The sequence below is a fragment of the Echiichthys vipera genome (genome assembly GCF_963691815.1).
Source record: "Echiichthys vipera genome assembly, chromosome: X".
Classification (NCBI taxonomy): Eukaryota; Metazoa; Chordata; class Actinopteri; order Perciformes; family Trachinidae; genus Echiichthys; species Echiichthys vipera.
This window is the reverse complement of record NC_139825.1, coordinates 37,104,394-37,119,090: the sequence shown is the minus strand read 5'-3', so window position 1 is coordinate 37,119,090 and position 14,697 is coordinate 37,104,394. Positions and strand designations below refer to the sequence as shown.

Sequence of the window (14,697 nt, the reverse complement as noted above, 5' to 3'; positions counted from 1 at the left end):
CATATTTAGCACTTAGTCCAAATGAAGTGACCTCATGTAAACACTATTAACTTAAAGGGTATGTGCTGCATCTGCTCTCTGAGAGCTCAATATCAAACTTTTAAGATATTTACAATGAGGGGGGCGGGGGGTTGTTAAAGATTGTTAACAAAAGTAAAGACATAAAGCTGTCAAAACGTGTTAATTCAACCGAGCAAAGCAAATGACATTTCTGAAATGATGACCTGATAAAAGACTGTACAATTGTATTAAAAGTAATTATGACTAAACATGTCATCATATTAGTAAGATGTGATCTTAAAAAGAAGTCAACTGTGATGCAACTATTTAAAGAGTCTGACGTACTTTCCTTTTTTTTTATACTTCAACAATTTATACCAGGCATCTCTGATTTTCTTTTTTCAAAAAAAGCCTCTAGAACACAAATAATTATTTTTCTCTTTCATAGAGATTTGATTGAAATCTTTCATCCATGACAGGCCAATACTTAATAAAATATATTGAAAAAATGTAGAACAAGTAGACAGAAATATATAACTGGTACTCTTCAAATTGCCCCTCACTAAGCCCTGCCACACTTAGGTACAGGAAGCTACGCCTCCCATCTATGTCAAGCTTTCCCTTCTCGCACACAAAAGTAAACAAAAGCAGAAATATGAATTATTTATTGTATGCTTCTTCTTTTTGTTGGTACAGCCCAATCAAACATTCGATTCTTGCTTGATTAAGCAGGCCTGGTACATGGACCTAAGAGAAATGCTCCAGTGCAAAGTGGAAATCTGGTGTAACTGGGCATGAAGAAGCAAATTCTCTCTGCCCATGGAGATGATCTAAAAACTGTATTTGATGCAGGTCTAGTATCCAGACCCCTGAAAGTGAAGTGTTATACCACAAGGAGAGAGTACGCCTCTGTTTTCTAGCTGTGGGGAGATGAGAGAGATTTCAAAAAGGAATAAAAGTGCACCTGTCTTTTATTAGCAACCAGATGAATTCTGCTTTTTTTCCAGGCCAGGATTAGAGAGAGTGAGAGAGAGAGAAAATGGAAGGATTGTTGGGCTAATAGCCACTATAAATGTAAGCAGAAGAAATTGTACTAGTCGGGTATAAGTTAGATCAAGTGAATCTATGACTCATTTTATATTCATACTTAACCATTTTTTCTCATAATTGAGTCATTTTAACATGTTTAGTACTACATACCCTTCCATAAAGTCTTTAAAGGCATGGTGCTCATAACAATAATATATTGTTTGTTGTGATAGACCAGTGTCCAGTGTATGTTAGGCATATGGCCATGAAAAAATGTTGGTATTTCACAAATTGGGGTGAGAGCAATGAGGAGGAAAACCCACCCCACTTTTGAAAACTGCAATTTTAAAGAAAATGTGCAAAAAGTAACTGGAGGGCTTTTTGAACAAGTGGTGAAAGAGAGAGAGAGAAAAAAAAAGAGAAGAAGGACAGATTGGTTCTGCAAATGATCTTAAAAGACTGATCTATCAGTGATTTATGACTTGGTTTGAAACTTTTGGTACACTGTGTGTGTTGACTGGCAGAGACGGAACGTCTGAAAACCACATGTGGCCTGATTAAAATTGATAAGACATTTATAGTTTAGGTGGAATTGGTGAAGGAAAGGGATTTTTCTTTCCTTTTCCTTTTTTAAACCAGAGCATCCACTGTGAACATCCAAATCGAAAAAGAACCTGAAGTCTTTTTGTTTTCTGTCAGGCTGAGAAATGCGGGCAATGTGCTACCTAGTGTGGAATGAATTTCACCACAACTTCAATCTTTGTTTCACTGCTCTGACTTGCACTAAAAACACAAGCTAGATTTCTCAAAATAGCCCAGGGCGCAACTTTTTTTTTTTGCTATTGTGTTTGACGTCGGGTAACCTTGGAGATTAACTTGTACATCACCATTGCACCTAGAACATTGCTCGTAACCTTCCTGTCCCTGTAGTTTCAGGGAAGAAGGTTCATTAGATGTGTTGCCAAAGAGGCTGAAATACTCTGTGAAAACCTTAAAAGCAATTTGTCCATTCAAGGTTCTTCTAACACCTCTTTCACACATGCACTACAAACATGACATTATCTAGACATTGTCTTGCGGAGCTGTATGTAAGAACGCTAATGTCCGAATCACACAGACCTGACATCAACGCTCTTTTCCCTGCCAGCTCCCTAGTGCTAAGTCTGTTTAATCCCCAAGTGAGCCAATCTATGAAAAAACTGCTCATTCTCTGGTAAATTCAGAGCTAGAGGTGGGTGTGTTGATAAAGTTTCTTGTCGACACTTGAAGAAAACAAACCTCGGAGATAGAAGACGAGATTCGGGTAAATCAAGTAAAAGAATAAGAGTCGGTAAATTCAATGAATCGCAAGAGGCTCAGTTATGATGACCGAATTACGAACCGGCTACTTTATGTGGTGTAATCTGTATTATGTTTTTCTCTGTGCATGTTTTGCCCAGATGCCACCCCTTGCCTCAACCAGACAGGGTATTATAGAGTAGGTGAGAGCCCATCTGACAGACAATATCCTCTTGTTTCCTACATGTGTGAAAGGGAAACTCCAGACTTCATTTATCTGACATTCTTTGGACTTTATAGGTGAAAACGGCTAATGGCCTGATCATACGTTTTAGGCAAACTACACCCCTCAGAGGTGCTTTTATTTTGAAATCCCATTAAGCTTTACATTTTCCATAAAATGTGTTAAAGTTGTAACCCGTAAGAATTGATATAGTTGTTTCTAGCCGCCACTTTGGCAGTAAGATGTAACTGCAGGCGAGCCTCTGGGACCTCATGTCCCAGACACATTAAGCGACCCTGGCTCATAATTCAGACTTGAATGTTCCCTTTAATTGCACTTTTTCTTGCACTAGTTGGAAGTTCCAAATTTCTGAGTACAAATGAAAGCAGCATAACCAACAGTGACGAGGTCCATCTGAGCAGACCACCGGTTGCTGACAGGCGCAGCACATTTGCAAATAGGGAGGGAATCTCACCACAGCACCGATATTGGAATACTCAGCAAAGAGGCAAATTCAAGGGATTTCATTAGTGGGTCATATGATCAATCACCATTGTATTAACTTACTCTTTGATAGTTATTTAACAGACAATTAAGTAGATGAAAATCTTACGGATTATATCTTTAAACCTTCATAGACTTAGAAGAGCATACCAGTAATACAGAGTAACAAAGTAAGCAGCGACTTCAACAACGTATCTAATGCACATGAGACACTGTGGGAACTGAAATGTTAAATCTTTTGTCTAACTCCTCAGGAAAAACAGCTAATGTCTCTACAATATTAACGGTCTGATGATACAGTTCTCGATTAATTTGCTAAAGTTGGTATTCAACTGGATCACTGTAAAACTGCCTTAAGGTGGAATTACCCACCACATCAAACCATGCTGCTGATGATTAAAAAAGTTGCGGACTGTTCAACCAAGGGAGAAATAATTATCAATACAAATAAATATCTTAAATTAAAAATATATATCTATCACTGTACCTCACATTTACTTTAACTCATTTTTCTGCAGGGTCTGTCCATCACATCGTCAGAAATGACTCAGACTTGAATGAATGAACAGTAAATCTATTGCTTTGTATCTAATTTTTCTAGACTGTCTGTTATTTGTGTATCCAGTTTAAATACGAGACTTGGGCTGGTTGTTGTCCCTCCTCCTGCTCTTCCTCATTGGATCTCTTGATAAAATCATTTGTTTAGTATTTTCTAATTCAGTTGTTCTATTTTATTTTATGGATAATACGTTGATGTTGTGTGTTCATGTCTTATTAGGGATGTTTGTTTTTTTTTTTAATCAAATATTGATTACATTGTATCAGGTTTTTGTGACTTGATACATTTTTAAAATTGGTTGTTGATAAAAGATTTTGTGATAACACTGAAGTACAGGATGTTTTAATTTAATTTTAGGGTTAGCTTGTCGGAATGTATCATACATTGTGACACTTTAGACATGACAGTATCTACAATTAAATCAATATGGAAGTCTTTTAGCACATAGCCATGCAGACAGTTAAGGTTATGCCGTGCTAGGCTAGCATTAAGGCAGGCGGGCAACATAAAATCCACACTGCTTTATGCTGCAAATTACTGACTGTCTCATTCCCCTACCTAGTATAATGCCTCAACTGCAATGGCCTATTCAGCGGCATGCAGCCAAGCCAAACATGCAGCGTGTGTGTGGATGATGACCACCCAAACCAGATTCATTTTGTAAACCCTAAAAAAACAGACAGGACTTCATAAATCTCAGTAAAAAGGATGGAAAAGAGATGTCTATTATTGTCATCATCAGGACATAAACGATCAGGATCAAAAGGTTTACTTTCCAGGCAAACAAGGGAGCGCATGTTTTCTATTTTTTAATACTTTGTTTCAGTGTATCATTTCAGACTAAATGAGGAAATCACTACTCTGAGAGCAGAGCAGAAGTGATGTTTATGTCCATTGAAAATGACTGAGGTTTTCCTCTGTCTGCCAAAACTTTACTGGCGCACTCAACTCCAGCTTGGGCCAATCAGTGCACTTCCATGGTTATGTGAGCAGTAACCTTATCATAACGATAACCAGGGAGGCGAACACACCCAGTGCATTTAACACGTTGTTGAGGTCTGCGAACATGATCACTTAGCAGAAAAATTGTGACAGAAAAAAAAACACTCAAGTAAAAGAGGCATAAGTAATCATTCCTAGAGCTACGGAATAGGGGGATTTGCGATCACTAAAATTGAAACATAGTGGATTTGGTCAGCCATGCCAGCAGCTCAACAACTATTGGACAAATTTCCATGAAATTTGGTACATACATATTCATGGTCTCCAGAGGACAAGTCCTATAGACTTTGGTGAGTCCCCTTATTTTTTCTCTAGCGACACTACTGGTTCAGACATGTCTTGACAACTGTTGGAAAGATTACCCACTAAAGTTTTTTTTTTCATAACAATGCCAAACATTCTCTGGTTCTGTCTCCTAAATTGTGATGATTTTATGCTTCCATTCTTTGCTTTTTTTTTATAAGGATATTTGATTCTCATTTTTTCTCATTGTATCTTGCCAATGTAACGCTCTGCCTCCAAAGAAGGGGTAGAACCGCCAATAAGCCACTACTTATTGGGCAGCTGGTCCATGAGCAGCTGACATGGCAGAGAGAGAGAGAGAGACAGCAGGGGAAAGACTAAATAAGACAGTTTTGGTGAGTTTTATTTTGTCTCTGTCCAGTTTGAATGAAGTGTGTTCTCTGAGTCTTAGTTTGGTGAAAGAGAGAAACTGACCACTCACATCTTCTGATGTGTAGTGCTGTCTTGCTGCACCCCAAATTAAATAGTAAAGATGACATTTGGTTACTTCTGAGGTTCGAGCTATATTCACCATTGCATACCTGTTTTGATAAAATCATGCAAAAGTATCACTCTGCAACTTAGCCACAAAGTAAAAACTGTGCTCCAGAAGCTCAGCAGCATCTGCTCCCACAAACATCTGTGTCATCCAGCTGGCCTCCAGGGACCAGATTCCACTGCTGGGAAACACATGACCAGCTCTCATACAGACCTGCTATCCTGCATGTGTGTGTGCATTTTTGTATGAACATGTCGGCATGCTTAATCATGTTTCTGCTGGTGTGCGTGTGTGCACATGTGTGTGTGTGTGTGTGTGCAAAGAGCAGGATTGCATGTTAGCTGGATGACATACAGTATTTTGTCAATGATCAAAGGTGACAGTGCCACTTGCTGTGACTGTCAGGTACTATATTATAGAAATATGGAGATTGCATCTGCTGTGTCATTCTGCTGACAGTGCTCCAGTGTGTGTGTGTGTGTGTGTGTGTGTGTGTGTGTGTGTGTGTGTGTGTGTGTGTGTGTGTGTGTGTGTGTGTGTGTGTGTGTGTGTGTGTGCATCCCTGCCAACTGTATTAGTGCTAACTTTATTAGTATTCGGAGAGGCTTCAGGCTGTCACAGGTCCTTAGGCACTCAGCGGAGGGCAGGAAAAACACATGTCAAAATATATTCACATAAAGCCTGATTGCAGGCAAGCCAGTTGGCTGCAATTTGACAAATGACATTTAATAGGTCAGACTGCAGCCTCTGCATACTGATGAGTATTTAAAAGGGGAGAGAAAGAGTAAGGAAGATGGATATTAAGATGAAGAGACACACAGACAACTATATAGATGACCAAACCAACAGATGGGACATAATTCATCCTTTTCAACAGATCCCTTTCCAAAAAGTACCTCATCCCTTAATGTTTACTTTACACATCTACCTGCTGCTGCTACTGGCTCTCCAAAACCAACTTTACTAGAAATCAAAATTCAGTTGTTTTAAAACAAAATGTAGACATGTCTGTCATCCTGTCATATTTAGCATAATATAGTACCATTGAGATGGTATGAAGCCAATTTGTGGTGTCCACTTCAGATTAACACTAGAGACTATTATACCATAGATAAATCTGGAATCATCAGTATGATAATTGGATGATGATACTGACTGGCAGGTGTTCAGCAGGGCAACATCTGCTCGTTCATCTTACCACAGTTGTAAAATCTAAATTGTTGACAAAACAGTACTTGACTACCACTTGACATTGTTAACAGAATACATTCACAGGTAACACACACCAAACCATGAGAAAAAAAGCCCATAGTTGGTGTGTTGTTTAAGGTACCATTGCAACAGTGGCATCAATTTTATCTTTCATGAAACAGTATAAATGTGGTGTTCACATTAATAGGTACTACCAGGAATGTGCACTTGCATGTATCCTTGGCTAATGTAATTCCTGGACATTGCGGCACAAGTTGAGCCTGGTTTTAACTTTTTTCCTTGTGCCCTAAATGCTAATGTCAGCATGCTAATACACATGCAATGATAATGTTACATTCTTATGTTTAGCAGGTGTAGCCATGTATGCCATCTTAGTTTGGGGCACACATTTACCAATGAGCACACACACAAAGTAAATCTGAGGCTGTCAAGAACATCAATAGTTAAATAGTTTAGCAGGTATTTGGTGATAAACTTAAGTTTGGGACAAATTAAAAGCACTAGATGAAAAATTAAGGGATCACCAAAGTTTTTACAATTTATTTTCTGATGAACATGAATGTCTGAACCAAATTTCAAGGCAATCCATCCAAAAGTTATTGAGACATTTCACTTAAAACCACAAAGAAACCTGCGAGTGGAGCTAGAGGAAAAGTTAGTGGATCATTATAACCATGAGCATTTAGTATCTGGGCACCATGGGTATCTGTAACTAATTTCATGGCAAACCATTCAATAGTTGGAAAGATATTTCAGTCTGGACCAAAGTGGTTGACGAACTGTTCCATTTGCGCTGCAAGCATGGCTTAAACTGGATTGAGATTTGAAGACAGCCTACCATTAAGTCTAGCAAGTGAATACAAAACACAGGAAACCATGAAAAACAGTTTGAGTAAATTATTTTTGTAATTGTTTGTGACACTGAAAAGAATGTCACGTAAACAGTAGTTTAGGCTTAACAACGCCGTTTACTAACATTACAATGACAAAAAGGATGCCTTCCCAGATTTTACTATGGTATTATGAAATCTCGGACGCAAATAACAGTATTCAGAAAGCCACTATCCCCACTCACTCAGTCAAGAAACTGTGGTGCAATCTTGAACCCAACAACTTACATGCTCGCAACCCATTCTGCTTTTTAATGCAACCAGATGTGAAGCAAATGAGCAAAAGATTCATGAGTCAGAGAAGTCTGCTGGCTCCTCTGTTAGTATTTGATACTGAATGACCATTCCAAATCCAAATCTGGAAAAAACCTCCTACACCCGTGGATTTGGAATTTACCAAATGTACCATTTCAAATGAGACCATGTGTACTCTCTCAAATTCAATTTGTAAGCAAAATAAAATAAACAATGGCTCGTCTGAAATGCTTAAGTAGTCATTTTAGGAAATGGGGAGTCACTAGAGAGCTCAGGTTGATATTACAGCACAGTTTTACTGTCCAGTTAACCTGCTGTTCTTTCATTTTATTCTGAGCCTTTTACAGCACTAGTTTTTCAGTTGCATCAAAATTTATCAAAAATATGTCCCTGTACTCTGATACTCTTTTTGGAGTGGTAGTAAAGGAGAAGCTGTATACCTGAACCTTGTTTGTAAACGTGCCTGATATTGTCCTCTGACAGTCTGAAAAGAATAACTAAGATCACATTTTTACACAGGAGCTTTTAAGAGAAAGCAGATGAGAGTCAGATGGTGAAGCGATCAACAGCAGCCTTGTTCAAAGTGAAAAATTACTATGGGCTGAATGGACACCAAAAGACACATACATACACTCACAGGATAAAAAAACATACGGACTGGCCAGGCAGAGTAAAGCCCTGAGTCTAAGTCCATATTTATTACCTGCTAATGCAACAGGGCTGTAAGCTTAATACACTTGCCAAAGTCATACACAAAAACATTCAGACACACCCACATTCCATCGGCTGTGTGTCACAAAAGTATGAAGAGGAACTGACTGTGGTGACACACTAACAAAAAAAACACAGACTTCAGAGTATATTAAACTGAAAGCTGATGAAGTAATTTGTCATGACAGAGGGGCACTTTTATATGTGACTGTGCCAAGTGTTTAACCTCAGTCTTATAAAAAGTCACTGAGCGGGAAGAAGCCAGACCAGTTTGTCAGTCTGTTGAAATATAATCACATGCAAGCAAAACTATACGAACAAAAATGACACAGTGGAGTAATGCCAAAAGAGGCACAAGCACAAACATATACAAATACACTCACAGACTGATTAGTGCTATTCTTATGAAGTATGACAGACATGCGATAAGGGTGAATGTTGCAATACCCTGTCTTCTGAGTAAATGGTGTATATATATATATATATATATATATATATATATATATATATATATATATATATATATACATATACATATATACATACATATATACACATATATATATATGTATATATATATATATATATATATATATACATATACATATATACATACATATATACACATATATATATATGTATATATGTATATATATATATATATATACATATATACATACATATACATATATATGTATATACATACATATACATATATATGTATATATATATACACACATATATATATATACACACACATACATATATATACCGTATTTTCGCGACTATAAGGCGCATATAAACGCCTTTTTTTCCCCTCAAAATGCGCGGCGCGCCCTATAGTGCGGTGCGCCCTATGTGTGCAGCAACGTCCAGGGGATTATAATGAAAAGCTGGCGAGCTTCCACTCCTACTGCAGCAAACACATCGCCGACAAACGCATCCAGCCAAGCCACATCACCAACATGGACGAGGTGCCGCTCACTTTCGACATCCCGGTGAATCACACGGTGGAGAAGAAGGGGACAAGAACAGTAGTGATACGCACAACGGGGTATGAAAAAGCTTCGTTTACTGTTGTGTTTGGCTGCCACGCAAATGGACAGAAACTGCCGCCTATGGTGATTTTTAAGAGGAAGACTTTGCCTAAAGAGACTTTTCCAGCTGGAGTCGTTGTTAAGGCAAATGAAAAGGGCTGGATGGATGAGGAGATGATGAAAGCATGGCTGAGGGAGGTGTATGTAAGGAGACCAGGTGTTTTTTTCCACGCATCACCATCGCTGTTAATCTGTGACTCCATGCGTGCCCATCTCACAGCCGATGTGAAAAACAAGGTGAAACAAATGAACGCTGTGCTTGCTGTTATTCCGGGAGGTCTGACAAAGGAACTTCAACCGCTCGACATCGGCGTGAACCGGCCGTTTAAAGTAAGGCTGCGAGCGGCGTGGGAGGGATGGATGACCGACGGAGACCACAGTTTCACGAAAAGTGGAAGGCAGCGCTGGGCAAGTTACGCCACAGTTTGCGGATGGATTGTAGATGCTTGGGCTAACGTGTCTGCTGGCACTGTGGTTCGAGCTTTCGCAAAAGCCGGCATCATTTCCGAGGAGCCGCACGGCACGGAAAGTGACTCTGACAGCGAAGAAGGGGAAACTGGCATGTCTGATTTAGCGCAGCTGTTTAATTCAGAAACAGAGGATGATGACTTTGATGGCTTTGATTAATACTTTGTAATAAATACATGTAATAAATACATGAAATACATACTCAGTTTTGCTCCCGCTCTATTTTTAAATACGCAGTAGATGCGGTGCGCCTTATGTGTGTGTTAAATACAGTAATGGCACACATAACTGAGACTGCGCCTTTTAGTACGGTGCGCCTTATGGTCGTGAAAATACGGTATATGTATATATATACATATATATATATACACATACATATATATATGTATATATATATATACATATATATATATATATATATATGTATGTATATATGTATATACATACAATTTAACTGACTTCTTTACACACCTGGGTTCAGTCTTTTCCCAGTCCTACTCATCACTGAAGTGCACTGGACCAGTTCTCCTCTGTTGACACAACATGCTCCACTTTATTATTTCTGCTGATGAGAGGTAGTGGGCTAGCCTATTTAATTTTCCAATATCGTCCTGGTTCTAACCACATACAGTATGGGCTGATGAGTATTTCACTAATATGAGCAGCTCTGTGATGTTTCTAAACACTGGACACAGGCCATATGAGCTAATGTCACACCAGGTTACTGCAGTGACAACACAGCACCCGTTACACCCGGCAGTGACTTCGCAAAAATGGTGAAAATTAAATGTGAACAGTCCATTAAGAGAGAAGGAGTTGATGCAAGATGAGTAAAAACGCAATTAGAACTGGAAAAAATAACACGACAGGGATTCGCTCATGTACTCCACCCTGCATATTGTATTTTATAACTTAAATCGACAAACAAATATTTGAATTCTGCCATATGCCAGGTTCATACACACCTGTGTGTGTGTGTGTGGCACCTAAGTACACCTCGGGGACTGAGCGGTTCAGGTCCTTTTAAATAAATAAACAAACATAAATAAAGTAAATCGATAGAGGGAGCATTATCCGGCACTCCGGGCCTGTGTTTGGCCTCTCACTTCATGAGAGAGACCTGTGGGGGAGAGAGAGAGAGAGTGGGAGAAGGGGACGGAGAGGAAAACTGAGATGTTGCAGAGAGAGAGAGAGAGAGAGAGAGAGAGAGAGAGAGAGAGAGAGAGAGAGAGAGAGAGAGAGTGAGTGAGTGAGTGAGTGAGTGAGTGAGTGAGTGGGTGAGTGAGAGAGAGAGAGAGAGGGAGAGAGAGAGAGATAGAGAGAGAGAGATAGAGAGAGATAGAGAGCGATAGAGAGAGAGAGAGAGAGAGAGAGAGAGAGAGAGAGAGAGAGAGAGAGAGAGAGAGAGAGAGAGAGAGAGAGAGAGAGAGAGAGAGAGAGAGAGAGAGAGAGAGAGAGAGAGAGAGAGGAGAAGGTTGGATTACTTCTCTCTTGGTGGTTGTATAGTGCTAGTTAGTGGAAGCCAAGACCTGCTCTCCCTAGAACAGAAAACAGACCCTCATATGCTGTCTCAGTTCAATCTCACACATGCACACACCTGTCTTTACACTCCCCTGAGACACACTTCACACAAATCATGTCGATCAAAACCTGAACCTATAATACATACAAAGCATAACTCCCCTCATGCTCAGCGCAGCTCCTGAAAACCTAAATTTGTGTTCCAGTGTTGGAGGCCATGCAGTTTGTATCATCCTGCAAGATGAGCATGTGTCCCTCTAAGGCCTTTACTGTGTAACTATGAGGAGTGTTCTGCCTTAAGCTACTAGCAATCACTCATCCCAACCTTTCCAGCTCCCTGGCGCTGTAAAAACTAGAACAGGAGTGAGCGCACTTGCTGAAGAATTCCATCCGACAGTTTTGAATGCCAAGGGCAGCGCAGAGTGTGTGTGTGTGTGTGTGTGTGTGTGTGTGTCTGTGTCTGTTTATATGTATATGTGTGTGTGTGTGTGTGTGTGTGTGTGTTTAAACAAGGCAAACAAGGGAGAGGTTTGAGCAGCGGTACATCTCCCGTGAGCAAATCAAATCGCACCTGGCCCCCGTTCCTATAAGCAGCCGCAGCCCAGCAAATGTCGGCACCCAGCACAGGGAAGTAATATTTCCGACAAATTAAGACTTGTTCTGTGGTGGAGAGGGAGAGAGAGGGATCAGATGAAAAGAGGGAGGAGAGGTGGTGGTGGTGTGGTGGTGTGTTTGGGGGGAGGGGTGGGGTGGGGGGGGGGGCAGTGCACTGGGAAAAGATTCAAGTGAGCAATTCCATTGACATGAGAGAAATGCTAGCCAGAAACTCTGAATAATATTTATGTTGTGCTAGGGATTTTTTTCTTCCTTCCACCTGTGCGCAGCTTGTTGCTTCAAAATGGATGTCTGATAGAGCAGAACAGGCAAAGGCATGAGAGGAAAAAACGCAAACGTCCTCATCAATTGACACCTGATGCTTCTTTTTCTCCACAGTCTTTAATAAAGGGATGTGAAGTATAATATCCTTGTGGTCTGTATTTGAGCGTAGGTAAAAACATGCTGTGTTTAATAAATTGTTTTTTGGTTTTATATCCACCGAATGAGTGACTTCATTGGGTTAAAAACATGACCAGATCTGTCAAAGTCCACTGACAGATAACATCAATGGCAGAGTGCATATTAGCCCATGAATGGTGGTGTGGTGTGACACAGGATGCCTAGAGGGTCGACCAATTAGCTGCTGACAGGAAGAGAGATGTTTGGCTGCCTGAGGGTCTGGTTGAGGCTAGGACTAAGACATGGGACAGTGGACTGAGGGAAAATGTGTGAAAATGTGTTGCTGAGCATGGTAGAAGTTAGGGACGCAGCGTTAGCCCAGCCAAACAGCTGGTTGAGAAGCATAGAGGCTACTGAGCAGCATATTTTTTATTTCTCACTGGCAAATGACCCTTACATGTTGGTATCATTAACAAGCAATGAGGAAAACCAATATTCAATATTATTTCATATTTGGAATCATAATGCTATGCTTTGTTGTGGGGCTCTCTGAAATGAAGATGTACCATCATGTACAGTTTTTCGGGAATGTCATGGATAAAAAAAAAGCTCCAATTTCCTGGGTTTTAGCAAGACAGCTAAAATAGTCAGGGTCTTATCGCATCATGTCATTGGGGTACAATACGTGAGCAGTAAAATATGGTTTGCACTTAGCTGGCTCATAACTGCCACTCTATATCATCTAAACATATAATATGTAATGACTCATTTGTTTTAACTGACAGTCATCTTTGGTATGTAATATATTTTATATCCTACCCACAAAGTTCTGTAAGGCCAAGTACACCCAAAAAGCACTTGGACACCATCCCTTTATTTTCGTATGCTGTAACCCTGAACATTGCAGCTACAGAAACATTGCTCATGTGTCATACCCCATGTCTCAGCCTTTATTTAATAGTCTTAATGTTGCCAACCATGTTGGATGCTAACCAACAGCATGGAACGGGTTTCATTGTGTACTGAATTATGGCGTAGAAGCCAGTGCAGACAAGACTGAAACTTTAACCTTTCAATTGGACAAACAAACTGAAAGGAGCAACCGAAGAAACGCAGCAATTTATACAAGGTGCAGACATTTTCTGTAGAAACTGTACTGGCCTTGGTCTACAGAAAATCAACATGGAATAACTTAGTCAAATGGAACACACAGCTCTGATAAACAGAACCAACCCATTATGGTGTAGTTAACTTTACCACAGGCTGTATGTTTCTGTCAGATTCCACTGCGGACAGCAGCTGACTTTTTAGAAAATAAACTGAGACAACTGGTATGTTCAAGAAAAAAAGGAAACAGAGAGAATTTAGCTATTAAGTGAGTAAGTGAGCATCCAATCATGTTTGTATACAGCCAAATATGTAAAATAATGTAATTTGTTGAACTTATATAGCTGCTAACATGTTAGCATAGGTTGGCTTCTAATGTCAACTAGTTGGTCCGACTTGTCAGTCACACAAAAACGTCATTGTAGTTATTTTGTATGTAAACATAGATGCAAAATAGTGGCTGATTTTGTCAGACAAAACATTTGCGTGCCAATTGCGTGCCACACACACACACACACACACACACACACACACACACACACACACACACACACACACACACACACACACACACACACACACACACACACACACACACACACACACACACACACACACACACACACACACACACACACACACACACACACACACACACACACACACACACACACACACACACACACACACACACACACACACACACACACACACACACACACACACACACCCACACCCCCCCTCTGGAGCAGTGCCTACAGCAATAAAACACAAACCAGAGTCTTTCCAGCGAACCAACCACTGCCCAACGGCCGAATGAAATGTTTCTCACTAACAGAAACATATCTTATCAGCTGCAAATCAGATAAGCACAGCAGTAGTTCAGCTGGAAAAAACAGAATCTCAATTTTGAGAGAAGTGCATACTGGCAGTGACGCAGCCACTTTGAACACACACACACACACATAGATGAGTTAGACAAACAAAACCATGCATGAAGTGATCAATCTATTGCAGGCCTCAACAAAAACCTGCCTAACTATCATGCTAAGTAGAGCTTTGAT

At 40.0% G+C, this 14,697-nt stretch overlaps 1 protein-coding gene across 2 annotated transcripts in view; it reads right to left on the bottom strand.

Annotated features, from left to right (window-relative positions):
* The window catches only part of slc25a26 (solute carrier family 25 member 26), a 65,097-nt gene that overhangs the window by 25,274 nt on the left and 25,126 nt on the right, over nucleotides 1–14,697 (bottom strand). The window lies entirely within an intron of this gene.